Source organism: Nycticebus coucang, chromosome 22 (genome assembly GCF_027406575.1).
Source record: "Nycticebus coucang isolate mNycCou1 chromosome 22, mNycCou1.pri, whole genome shotgun sequence".
NCBI classification, from domain to species: Eukaryota; Metazoa; Chordata; class Mammalia; order Primates; family Lorisidae; genus Nycticebus; species Nycticebus coucang.
In genome coordinates, this window is record NC_069801.1 from 21,444,544 (window position 1) to 21,458,719 (window position 14,176).

Here is a 14,176-nt window from a genome sequence, read left to right on the forward strand (position 1 = left end):
CACATTAAATACACAAACATTAACAAAAGCTGATGAGCAAAAAAAGAAGGTCCCGGCATAATTTTTGTGATATCCATCACCATAGATAAGCAAAAAAGTGCTCACATAATAATCCTAATTATGCAGCAACCCATTCAAAGAGTCTTGTAAAATCATCCGGTAATGCCAGGCTCACAACTATAATCCCAGCCCTTGGGAGGCTGAGGCGGGTGGATTGTCTGAACTTACAGGTTCGAGACCAGCCTGAGCAGAGCGAGACCCCATCTCTATAAAATAGCTGGGCCTTGTGGTGGGCGCCTGTAGTCCCAGCTACTTGAGAGGCTAAAGCAAGAGAATTGCTTGAGCCCAAGAGTTTGAGGTTGCTATGAGCTAAGATGCTACGGCACTCTACCAAGGGTGACCAAGTGAGACTCTGTCTCAAAAATAAATAAAACAAAATAAAATCATCCAGCAAGCACTTAAGAGACTGAGGCAGGTGGATCGCCTGAGCTCATGGGTTCCATACCAGCCTGAGCCAGAGCAAGACCTCCTCTCGAAAAATAGGCAAGCATTGTGGCGGGTGCTTATAGTCCCAGCTATTCAAGAGGCTGAGGAAAGAGAATCACTTCATCTCAACCGTTTGAGGCTGCTGTGAGCTATGACACCACAGCACTACCGAGGGTGGCAACAAAATGAGACTCTGTCTCAAAAAGAAAAAAATCATCCAGCAGGTCCCAGGTTTTTGATCACTAATATAGAAAATGTACATATCTAAGTAATAAAACATCTTTGGAGTTTTTTGTGTGTGTGTGTGTGATTTTTGGCCGGGGCTGGGTTTGAACCCGCCACCTCCGACATATGGGACCGGCGCCCTACTCCTTGAGCCACAGTCGCCACCGTCTTTGGAGTTTTTTGATATTTTTTATTATAAAAGTAAAAAGGTGGCTCAGTGCCTGTAGCTCAAGTGGCTAAGGCGCCAGCACATACACCAGAGCTGGCGGGTTCGAATCCAGCCCGGGCCTGCCAAACAACTACAATCAAAAAATAGCCAGGTGTTGTGGTGGGCGCCTATAGTCCTAGCTACTTGGGAAGCTGAGTCAAGAGAATCACTTAACTGTGAGCTGTGATGGTGAGCTGTGAGCTGTGATGGTAAGGCACTCTACCCAGAGCGACAGCTTGAGACTCTGTCTCAAAAAAAAAGTTTTTTTTTTTGTTTGTTTTTTGTTTTTTGTAGAGACAGAGTCTCACTGTACCGCCCTCAGGTAGAGTGCCATGACTCAAAAAAAAAAAAAAGTAAAAAGAGAGAGGGTGAAAAAAGAGAAAATAATTTAAAAATTAAAAGTGGGCAACATAAAACTAGTGGGATATTCAACATTGTATTTGAGAAACTAATGCATCAGTGTCTGTTTTGATGGAAGTTGCTGTAATCCTCAGTGAGTTTTCAAGCTGCTCATCAAATATTTTGATGCTAATTTTACTCTCAATGTACTTCATTCTTGAAAATAGTGGCTTGCAATTGTAGATGTTGCCAGAAAGTGATGACATGAATAAGGCATGATTATGAAGTGAGGGATAGTTGTCTCTGGGAAGATAGGACCTATAAAAGTCCAGTAAAGAGAGAAGATCAATTTTTTTTTTTTTTTTTTTTTTTGTAGAGACAGAGTTTTACTTTATGGCCCTCAGTAGAGTGCCATGGCATCACACAGCTCACAGCAACCTCCAACTCCTGGGCTTAAGCGATTCTCTTGCCTCAGCCTCCCGAGTAGCTGGGACTACAGGCACCCGCCACAACGCCCGGCTATTTTTTGGTTGCAGTTCAGCCGGGGCCAGGTTTGAACCCGCCACCCTCGGTATATGGGGCCAGCGCCTTACCGACTGAGCCACAGGCACCGCCCAGAAGATCAATTTTTTAAGTTGAATGTCAGATTTCAGCTCTATTGATGCATTCCATTTGAAAATTGGCAGGTAATTTATTTATGTCAATTGAAAATGGAGTCACAAATGCACCAAAATATTGATTATTTTCCTGGAAATCTTAAAATATGTTCTCAACTTCTTGTATCAAATAGAAAACCAAGGCTGCATATTTTTTGCTGTTCACAGGACTGCGTTTAACCAACATATCGAAATGCATAAAATTGTTTGCCTTAATTTGAACTGGCCATCATTTCAGTGTCATTTAGAACACTGTTATGGTTTGAAACATATTAATAAGTTGTACGGTGCATCTTACAAGGGTACATGTGAAACTTACTAAATGTAGAATATAAATGTCTTTTTTTTTTTTTAGTTTTTGCAGTTTTTTTTTGGCTGGGGCTGGGTTTGAACCCACCACCTCCAGCATATGGGGCTGGAGCCTTACTCCGTTGAGCCACAGACACCACCCCGAATATAAATGTCTTAACATAATAACTAAGAAAATGCCATGAAGGCTATGTTAACCAGTGTGATGAAAATATTTCAAATTGTATATAAAACCAGCACATTGTACCCCATGACTCCATTAATGTACATAGCTATGATTTAATAAAAAATAAAATAAAACAATAAAATAAAAATAAAAAAAAAGACCATTAAAAAAAAAAAGTTGTTTTTTGCCTGAACTCACGGATTCAAGACTAGCCTGAGCAAGAGCAAGACCCTTTCTCTAAAAATAGCTAGGCATTGTAACAAGCACCTGTCCTAGCTACTCGACAGGTGAAGGCAAGAGAATTGCTTAAGCCCAAGAATTAGAGGTTGCTGTGAATTATGATGCCAGGGTACTCTTCTGAGGGTGACAAAGTGAGACTCTGTCTCAACAATAAAAAGAAAAAAAAAGTTGGTTTTCACTTTAAAGATGAATGTTTCCGGGCTGCGCCTGTGGCTCAGTCGGTAAGGCACCGGCCCCATACACCAAGGGTGGCAGGTTCAAACCTGGCCCTGGCCAAACTGCAACAAAAAAATAGCCAGATGTTGTGGTGGGCACCTGTAGTTCCAGCTACTTGGGAGGCTGGGGCAAGAGAATCACCTAAGCCCAAGAGTTGAAGGTTGCTGTGAGCTGTGTGACGCGTCACTCTACTGAGGGCGATAAAGTGAGACTCTGTCTTTACAAAAAAAAAAAAAAAAAAAAATGCATGTTTCACTCATTTAAATAAGTGATTAAGGGTGGCACCTGTGGTTCGAGTGTGCTGCTGGCCCCATATACCAGAGGTGGCGGGTTCAAACCTGGCCCCGGCCAAAAACTGCAAAATATATATATATATATTATAATAAATAAATAAGTGATTAAGTTCACTAAAAATGCTAAATCTGTAAGCCAGTTTTCATCTTCAAGTTCTGGCATAAATTTGATTTTTGATACTTAAAGGACTTGATAACATGTCCCAAATCATAAAATCTTTTCAACATTTGTCTTGACTTAGCCATCTTACTTCTGAAAAGTAAATGATGTCGCCATAGTCAGCATCAATACTTTATTTATTTTTTGAGACAGAGTCTCAAGCTGTCGGAGTGCTGTGGCATCACAGCTCACAGCAACCTCCAACTCCTGGGAGAATCACCTGGGTCCAAGTGATTCTCCTGCCTCTGCCTCTCAAGTAGCTGGGACTACAGGCACCCGTCACAACACCTGGCTATTTTTTGGTTGCAGCCGTCACTGTTGTTTGGCGGGCCCGGGCTGGATTCAAACCCCCCAGCTCAGGTATATGTGGCTGGCACCTTAGCCACTTGAGCCACAGGTGCTGAGCCAGCATCAATACTTTTTAAGGGATTCCTGGAATTGGCAAGAATTCAATCCCTTGCCCTCATGAAATTCACAGTTTTGAAGACTATTAGCATGATGTTATCCATTTTTATTTATTTTTTATTTTATTTTATTTGCAGTTTTTGGCCGGGGCTAGGGTTTGAACCCACTACCTCCGGCATATGGGGCCAATGCCCTACCCCTTTGAGCCACAGGCGCCTCCCCTTTTTGATTTTTTTTTTTTTTTTTTTGGTTTTTTTTTTGGCCGGGGCTAGATTTGAACCCTCCACCTCCGGCATATGGGACCAGCGCCCTACTCCTTGAGCCACAGGCACTGCCCTTGATTTTTTTTTTTATGTTATCCATTTTTAAAGCTTTTGTACATAAATTTTCTTGATGTACTATGCAATGATAGTTTATCAAATATGAGTTTTGGGGGGCAAGTCATCATCTTTTTTTTTTTTTTTGAAATAGAGTCTCACTCAATACCCCTTGGTTGAGTGCTCTCACCATAGTTCACAGCAACCTCAAACTCTTGGGCTCGAGGGATCCTCTTGCCTCAGACTCCCAAGTAGCTGGGACTACAGGCGCCCGCCATAGCGCCTGGCTATTTTTAGAGATGGGGGTCTCACTTTTGCTTAGGCTGGTCTTGAACTCCTGAGCTCAGGCAATCTACCTGCCTTGGCCTCCCAGAGTGCTGGATTACAGGTATGAGCCACCGCACCTGGCCCATATGCTTCTATTAATTTTTAAAGTCCCTACTCTGTTTTACTTATCATCATTGGAGCAGCATCAGTAATTAATTATACCAGGTATGTGACAATGGACAAAGAAAATTGCTTTAATATATTTTTTACTGCTTTGTATAAATTTCTTGATTTAGCTTTTTTTTTGAGACAGAGTCTCAAGCTGTCACCCTGGGTAGAGTGTCATGGCGTCATAGCTCACACAATCTCCAACTCAGGCTCAAGCAATCCTTTTGCCTCAGTTTTTTTATTTTTAGTAGAAAATAAAAATGGGGTCTCACTTTTTTTTTTTTTGCGTTTTTTGGCCAGGGCTGGGTTTGAACCCACCACCTCCAGCATATGGGGCCAGCGCCCTACCCCTTTGAGCCGCAGGCACCGCCCCAGGGTCTCACTTTTGCTCAGGAGAGCTTCAGCAATCCACCCACCTCAGCCTCCCAGAGCACTAGGATTACAGGCATGAGCCACCTCGCCTGGCTGAATTGTAACTTAAAAAAAAAAAAATTATTTTGAGAAGACAGATTTTTTTCAGTTCCACTATTTTGTCCCTATGACACAATCCTTCATATGCATCAAATTTGGTAGCATATTTTTGCATATAATGCCTTTTCAAGTTATACTCTTTGAAAACTTGCATAAATTCCCTATAAATTAAGCAGAGTGCCTTACTATTTGCCTCAACAAAAAAGTAGTCATCTGTCCACTTTTCATTAAACAATCTTCCTTCACCTGTAATTTTTCTCTTTGGGAGTTCTGTTTGCTTTTGAGACATTGTAGAAGACCATGATGAGATTGAAAACATAATAATAGATAAGGCTTTATACTGGAGACAACGTCTCACTCAGTTGTCCTGAAGTTGAATGCCTTGGCATCAGTCATAGCTCACAACAACCTCAAACTCTTGGGTTCAAGCAATCCTCTTGTCTCAACCTCTTGGGTTCAAGCAATCCTCTTATCTCAACTATAGGCGCCTGCCACAATGCCTGGCTTGTTTTTCTATTTTTAGTAGAGATGGGTTTGCTCAGGCTGGTTTTGAACTCTTGAGCTCAGGTGATCCAACTGCCTCAGCCTCCCAGAGTGCTAGGATTACAGGTATGACCCCTATACCCTGCCTTATATTTACTTTTTTTGTGAAAATTAATCGGCGGCACCCATAGCTCAGCGAGTAGGGAGCTGACCACATACACCAAGGCTGGTGGGTTTGAACCCAACCCAGGCCTCCTAAACAATAATGACAATCGAAACCAAAAAATAGCCAGGCATTGTGGCAGGCGCCTGTAGTCCCAGCTACTTGGGAGGCTGAGGCAAGAGAATCGCTTAAGCCCAAGAGTTTGAGGTTGCTGTGAGCTGTGATGCCACAGCACTCTACCCAGGGTGACAGCTTGAGACTCTGTCTAAAAAAATAGAAAGCAAAGTTTGGGCTCTTTCACATCTCAAGTGCCAATGTAAGGAAGGTGAGGCAGAGGCCAATTGTAAAGTAAGCGATGTATGAGTCATTACCTAGGTGTGGAAATAATGTTAATAATCAAATAAGAATGCTTAACTGATTTCTTTTTTTTTTTTTTTAAGACAGCGTCTCACTCTGTTGCCCTTGGTAGAGTGCTGTGGTGTCATAGCTCACAGCAACCTCAAACTCTTGGGCTTGAGCGATTCTCTTGCCTCAGCTTCCCGAGTAGCTGGGACTACAGGCACCCGCCACAACGCCTGGCTATTTTTTGTTGCAGTTGCCACTGCTGTTTTAGCTGTCTGGGGCCGGGTTTGAACACACCACCCTGAGTATATGGGGCCGGCGCTCTTCCCACTGAGCCACAGGCGCTGCCCTGGTTAACTGATTTCTAAATAACATTAAAAGCCTAACGTTGCAATGGTAGGTTGAAATATTATTGATAATCACTGTCTTGCTTAGTTACCACAAGCACTTGTAACATTAGATAATGTCAATTCAACAGTCTGTGTTTGGAAGGTAATACACTGGAAGCTGCGCACCACATAAAACTGAAGCCACCCATGTGTACAAATAGCAAACGTGTACCTATGTTCATTTTACTTGACATTGTGACATGACGTTGTCATCTACAAAGTTCACACTCAAGAGTCGCACAATTGGGCCAGGTGCAGTGGCTCTCCCTGTCTCCCTCCCTTGGGAAGCTCAAGAGTCCTGCAGGAAAGAAAGAGCTCTGAGGTCAGGAGCTTGTGCCACACACCCCTATTCCTTCACACATCCAATACACCCCATCCCCAAACTGAGGTGGGCCTCAGGAACAAGTTCTGGCTGAATGCAGCTGTCTCATCAACTAGGCATCTTTCCTGCAGAAAGACACTGACTGTGGTGACTGTATTCAAATCAACCAACATTTATCAAGTGCCTATTGCATGCCAGGCACTGTGCTAGAATCAAGAAGGGTGTTGTTAGGCCAGGTGCAGTGGCTCATGCCTGTAATTCTAGCACTCTAGGAGGCTGAGGTGGGTGGATTGCCTGAGCACAGGAGTTTGAGACCAGCCTGAGCAAGAGAGAAACCCTATCTCTAAAAAGTAGCTGGGCACCGGCAGCGCCTGTGGCTCAGTCGGTAAGGCGCCGGCCCCATATACGGAGGGTGGCGGGTTCAAACCCGGCCCCGGCTGAACTGCAACCAAAAAATAGCCGGATGTTGTGGCGGGCGCCTGTAGTCCCAGCTACTCGGGAGGCTGAGGCAAGAGAATCGCTTAAGCCCAGGAGTTGGAGGTTGCTGTGAGCCGTGTGACGCCACGGCACTCTACTGAGGGCCATAAAGTGAGACTCTGTTTCTACAAAAAAAAAAAAAAAAAGTAGCTGTGCATTGTGGTGGGTGCCTGTAGTCCCAACTACTTTGGAGGCTTAGGCAAGAGGATCATTTGCACCCAAGGGTTTGAGGTTGCTGTAAACTATGACACCATGGCATTCTACCCAGGGTGGCAGAGTGACAATGTCTCAAAAAAAAAAAAAGAGAAGCCGGATGCAGCGGCTCACACCTGTAATCCTAGCACTCTGGAAGGCCAAGATGGGTGGATCACTCAAGCTCAGGAGTTCAAGACCAGCCTGAGCAAGAGTGAGACCCCCATCTCTAAAAAATAGCCAGGCATTGTGGTGGGTGCCTGTAGTCTCAATTACTTGGGAAGCTGAGGCAAGAGGATCACTTGAGCCCAAGAGTTTGAGGTTTCTGTGAGCTATATGATGTCACAGGACTCTACTGGAGGCAACTAAGAAAAAAAAAAAAAAGAACTGCACAATTGAGTTCCACTAAAAAAGTCTCATAATGTTTTAATAAGTTTACGATTTTATGTTGGGCTGCATTAATAGCCATCCTGGTCTGCATGTGGCCTGCAGGCCTTGGGTTGGACACCCCTGCTGTAGACCACCTTCAGAGTATTTATCACTGCTGTAAATAATGAAAAATTTAATTGTGAAATTGGATCTGTCAGGTGGTGCCTGTGGCTCAAGGAGTAGGGTGCTGGCCCCATATACTGGAAGTGGTGGGTTCAAACCTGGCCCCAGCCAAAAACTGCAAAAAAAAAAAGAAAGAAAGAAAAAAAAAGAAATTGGATCTGTCTCTCCTCACTAAAATGTGAACTCTGAAATAACAACAGCTAACAGTGATTGCCACCCAGGGCCGGGACTTGTATGAACCTATTTAATCCACGTGGTAGGTACTATTAGTATCCCCATCTTATAGATGAGAAAGCTGAAACAATGACTCACCTGAAGTCACAGCAGGGTGGGGGTTGAGCTAGGACTTGCCACCAGAAAGTTGCAGAACCAGGATTCAGATTCAGAGCCCAGCCTGTAGTCTTACATCCATAATGAGGCAGGTTTAACTTGTTCCCTGGTATGTCCCCAGCTCCCAGCACAGCATGTGGCATATAGTTGGTGTTCCATATATGCTAGACGAATATATACACAAATAGGTGATGAATATACGTGAGTATCTGGAGAAGAATAAAGCACCTTCCAGGAGTGAGTTTTGCAGGTACCATGTGTGAGGGTGCACTGCACACTACATTGTTAAAACCTGATGACTGGGCGTCCCCCTGGGACATCAGTTTGACTCCTCCCCATACTTCATCTGCCAGAACCAATCAATCCCCAGTTCTGCCTGTTGTCACTCTGGTGCACCCCTCCTCTCTATCCCTCAACCCCCCACACTCACATTTTTGCAGCAACTTCCACACAGGTTTCTCTGTCTCTAATTTCTTCTCTTCTAAGTGGTCCTCCGAAAACAGAAAGTTAATTATGTCACCTGTCTTTAACCCCCCCACACTAATGAACCTCCCATGGCTCCTCATTGCTCTCTGGATAAAGCCCACACTCCTCACCAAGGCTTCCCTCACCCAACCCCTACCTATTTACCCCTCAGCCTTGTCTCCTTCCCCTCTCCTCACGTCACAACATGTCCTTTCACCAAGCTACTGTACATAGTACAAGTTAAGCACACATAGGCAGATAGACCTGAATTCAAATCTCAGTTCTGCCTGCCACTTACTGGCTATGGGAGCTTGAAAACCAATCAATTCCCTTCCCTAAGCCTCAGTTACCACATTTGGAAAATGGGCATCATTATACCATTTCATAGAGTCATCGTGAGGATTAAATGAATATTTAAGGTGCTGAGCACAGCAGCTGACACTCCCGGTAGTCACTATAACTCTTACACTTTCCTCTGCCACAAAAAGCATTTCTTTTTTTTTTTTTCTTTGGGCGGGGGGGAAAGAGTCTCACTTTATGGCCCTCAGTAGAGTGCCATGGCATCACACAGCTCACAGCAACCTCCAACTCCTGGGCCGAAGCGATTCTCTTGCCTCAGCCTCCCAAGTAGCTGGGACTATAGGCGCCCGCCACAACGCCCAGCTATTTTTTGGTTGCAGTTCAGCTGGGGCCGGGTTTGAATCCACCACCCTCGGTATATGGGGCCGGTGCCTTACCAACTGAGCCATAGGCACCACCCACAAAAAGCATTTCTTACTAGCAATCTTACCTATTCTTTTTTTTTTTTGCAGTTTTTGGCCAGGGCTGGGTTTGAACACACCACTTCTGGCATATGGGGCTGGCGCCCTACCACTTTGAGCCACAGGCACCACCAATCTTACCTATTCCTTTTTTTTTTTTGAGACAGAGCCTCAAGCTGTTGCCCTGAGTAGAGCCTTGGCATTACAGCTCACAGCAACCTCCAACTCCTGGGCTCATGTGATTCTCCTGCCTCCGCCTCTGCCTCCCAAGTAGCTGGGACTACAGGCGCCCGACACAATGCCCGGTTATTTTTTGGTTGCAGCCGTCATTGTTGTTTTGGCGGGCCTGGGCTGGATTTGAACCCACAAGCTCAGGTGTATGTGGCTGGCGCCTTAGCCGCTTGGGCCATAGGTGCCGAGCCAATCTTACCTATTCTTTTTTTTTTTTTTGCAGTTTTTGGCCAGGGCTGGGTTTGAACCTGCCATCTCTGGCATATGGGACCGGTGCCCTACTCCTTTGAGCCACAGGCACCGCCCAATCTTTATTTTTTTTTGTAGAGACAGAGTCTCACTTTATGGCCCTCAGTAGAGTGCCATGGCATCACACAGCTCACAGCAACCTCCAACTCCTGGGCTTAAGTGATTCTCTTGCCTCAGCCTCCTGAGTAGCTGGGACTACAGGCCCAATCTTACCTATTCTTTATGGCTGAACTCAAATACTCAAATGTCACCTTTTAGAGAAAATTCTCCTTGACATCCATATACCCTTCCCCAAGTGAAATCAGTCTGTTATCCTGGGTAGAGTGCTGTGGTATCATATCTCATTGCAACATCAGACTCTTGGGCTCAAGCAATTTTCTTGTCGCAGCCTCCCAAGTAGCTGGGACTACAGGTGCCTGCCACAATGCCTGGCTATTTTTAGAGGCAGGGTTTTGCTCTTGCTCAGGCTGGTCTCAAACTCTTGAGTTCAGGCGATCCACCCACCTCAGCCTCCTAGAGTGCTAGAATTACAGGTGTGAGCCACTGCACTCAGCCTAACAACACCCTTCTTGATTGTAGCACAGTGCCTGGCATGCAAGAGGCACTCAATAAATGTTGGCTGAATTGAATACAGTCAGTGTCTTTCCCAAGCACTTTGCAGGAAAGATGCCTAGTTGATGAGAGCTGAATTCAGCCAGAACTTGTTACTGAGACCCACCTCAGCTTTGGGGTGGGGTGTATTGGATGTGTGAGGGAGTAGGGGTATGTGGCGGAAGCTCCGGACCTCTGAGCTCTTTCTTTTCTGCAGGATTCTTGAACCTTAGAAGGGAGGAAGACAGGGATGAGGAGGGAGGTGAGGAGGTCCAGGTGCTGAGCAGGGGTGGGGTGGGGCTACAGCAGGAGCTGGGGTGTGGGTGGGAGCTGGCAGACTCCAGCCACTCTAAGACCAGGGCTGGGCCTGGCAGGACAGAGCCTCACAGCCCGAGTCCCCACCTGCAATGCCCCACCTCATCCTGGCACCTGGATTAAGTGACTTTTCAAGTTGTAAAGCCACATCTTGATTGCAAAGAAGCAGAATCCAAGCCTGGCCTTGTCTTGCTGCTGAGCAGGGAGAAGGGGGTGTGTATTCTTTTATTCTTCTTTTTGTGTAGGCAATACCTTGCAGCCCTGAGCACATCAAAGAAGGTAACACTAGGTTTTATAGACCCTGGTTAAAGTCACATTATCCCTAACCTTTGTTTCAAACCTCTTGGACTTTCTTTCACTTTGCTACCTTCCCCCCTCCTTCACTCCTCTGGCCTTTTCTCAGTTCTTCTAACACACCTTGCCCCTTCTCTCCTCTGGGCCTTCACACATACTGTTTGCTCTGCCTTGAATGTTTTTCCCTACCCCCCAAAATTTTATCTTGTGGTTAGTACTTTGGATGCCTAAAAAAATCTTTGTTTCTCCCAAGGTCATGAAGCTATTCCCATGTTTTCTTCTAGAAGCATTGAAATGTTTGCGTTGGCATTTAGGTTCATGATTGATCTTGAATTCATTTTTGTGTAGTGTGAGGTAGGGCTGAGAATCATTCTCACTCATTCTTTATAGTTCAGTTTATACTTAACCTTCTCACAGAAGTCTTCCTTGACTACTCCCAAAGCAGATCAGGGCCTCCCACACCATAGCTCGTAGTACCCCTCCCCCACTTTATTATTACATTTGTCACAATTATAATTAAATAATTATTTTTATAAGTAGTTGCATAATGTCTTATCTCCCCTACTAAATTGTGGTTCTGTGAGCTCAGTGCTTGCAACTGTCTTTTAAAAAAAAATCTCGGCTCGGTGCCTGTGGCTCAAGCGGCTAAGGTGCTAGCCACATACACCTGAGCTGGTGGGTTCGAATCCAGCCTGGGCCCATCAAACAACAATGATGGCTACAACCAAAAAATAGCCAGGCATCGTGGTGGGCGCCTGTAGTCCCAGCTATTTGGGAGGCAGAGGCAGGAGAATCGCTTGAGCCCGGGAGTTGGAGGTTGCTATGAGCTGTGATGCCACAGCACTCTACCCAGGGGGAAAGCTTGATGCTCTGTCTCAAAAAAATAATAATAATAATAAAATAGAATAAAAGTCTTTCAGGGGCAGCACCTGTGGCTCGAAGGAGTAGGGTGCTGGCCCCATATGCCGGAAGTGGCAGGTTCAAACCCAGCCCTGGCCAAAACTGCCAAAAAATAAAATAAAATAATCTTTCTATTGAACTATGCATGGAGAAAAGTGTACATATCAAAATGTACACTCTGACTTTTTTTTGAGGCAGTCTTTTTTTTTTTTTTTACAGACACAGTCTCATTCAGTCACCCTCGAGTGAGTGCCATGGTGTCATAGCTCACAGCAACCTCAAACTCCTGGGCTCAAGCAATCCTCTGGTCTCAGCCTCCTGAGTAGCTGGGATTACAGGAGGCTACCGCAAAGCCTGGGTAGAGACAGAGTCTTACTCTGTCACCTTGGGTAAAGTGGGTGACATCATCATAGCTTTTTGAAACCTCAAACTTTTGGGCTCTTGTGATCCTCTAGCCTCAGCCTCCCAAACTACCAGCTCCCACCAGAATGCCCAGCTAATTTTTCTATTTTTAGTAGAGACAGGGTCTCGCTTTTGCTCAAGCTGGAAAATGTACACTTTGATACGAATTTTCACCAACTTAATACACTCCTGTAACTGGTACCCAGATCAAGACACAGAACATTTCCTGTCCTCATAACCCCCTCCTGTCCCTTCCAGCTATAATTGTCTTTCTTTCTTCTTACATTGTTGGCACCTAGCATAGAGCCTGGGATTAGGAGGCTCTCAAATCTTTGTTGAATGAATGAATTGGTTGGCTATGCTTAATTCTTCTTCTTCAAAGAACTCTACACAGAATCCTATCTCAGCTCTAGCCCGAGCTCTGTGTGACCTTCAGGAGGTCCCTTCCAGCTCTAAGTTTGCTTGTCTATGAGGTAGAAGTAGATGGAGGGAGATTGTACTAATAATTTATTTGGGACTTTTCTAAGTATGGCATTTGGGGCAGAATTAATTCATGGGGTTCCAACACTACATTGTCAGAAATTATTTTGGGGTGGGGTGTATTGGATGTGCGTGGGAGTAGGGGTATGTGGTGGAAGCTCCTGACCTCTGAACTTTTTCTTTCCTGGAGGATTCTTGAGCCCTAGAAGGGAGGAAGACAGAGAAGAAGAGGTGAGGAGGTCCAGGTACTGGCATTTGGGGCAGCCTGAAAATGAAAGCCTAGGAGAACTGGAAACTTAGAAACTGGAAATTTGGTCCACGTATAATCTCGGCAGCTTGGGCCTGAGTTGGAGTCCTAGCCTGGCCTCTAGGTGACCCTGGACAAATCCCTTTCCTTCCTTGGGTCTCTTGGGATTCGTCATCTAGCAAGAGAGAGGTAGGTTGACCTGAAAAACTTAAAGAGCAGTCATGCTGAGTCCATGCCTCTCAGTGCTAAGCTTCAATTCCTGGTGCATGGGCAACTCTCTGGTTCTGGATTCCCCCCTGCCAGGCACCGTCTGTCAGGAGGGTGGGGGGGGACAGGTGAACACAGGAAGTGATGCTGCCCTGGGGAAAGAAACTCACGGACTGGCCAGGGAGACCCAATGTTCAGCCAGGAACCAAATAGAGAGTAGGCTGATGGTCCAAGTGGTTCTCTACATGTGGGGTGAAAGGAGAGGGGCCTGAGTGTTCCAAGTGGGGGTAGGAGATCTGGGGTGGAGATAGGGAGAAGACAGAGATGGCTTCCTGGGGGAGAAGGCTTTAGAAATTGGCAGGGCAGACGAGGGTGCTTCCCAGAGAGGAGAGGAGGCAGGAAGAAGGAAATTGAGTCCAGGTGACCATAGAGCAGCAGCTTGGCCAGGGAGTGGGAGAGGCGGGGCTGGTAGGAGCTTGGGCAGCCGCCCTGCAGCTGGGTCTTGGGGGGAAAGGGGGGAAGCCTCTGCCTGGGCCCTGGGAAAGCACCATTTTCTTAGGCCACAGGCTGGGAAGGAGGGCATAGTTTGGCGCTCAGGCCAGAGGTGCTTCACTCTGAACAGCCCCAGGGCCCTGCCTAGCTATCCTGGGACTTGCAGAATAGGGTGGGAGCAGGGTCAAGCCCCAGTCCTCCTGCTTCTTCCACATGGTCTGCCTAATGCCTTCAGGCTGGATCCCATTTCTACTACTTTCTGGATTTTTTTTTTTTTTTTTTTAGAGACAGAGTCTCACTTTGTCACCCTCAGTAGAGTGCCGTGGTATTACAACTCACAACAACCTCAAACTCTTGGGCTTAAGT

The 14,176-nt window shown here is 45.7% G+C and overlaps 1 protein-coding gene across 1 annotated transcript in view; it reads right to left on the minus strand.

Annotated features, from left to right (window-relative positions):
• Positions 1–8,290, minus strand: part of WASF2 (WASP family member 2) — a 112,977-nt gene extending 104,687 nt beyond the window's left edge. The window contains exon 1 of the mRNA XM_053575874.1: positions 8,159–8,290. The gene's annotated coding sequence lies outside the window, so the exon portion shown is untranslated. The remainder of the gene's footprint in view (positions 1–8,158) is intronic.
• Positions 8,291–14,176: the final 5,886 nt, after the last annotated feature.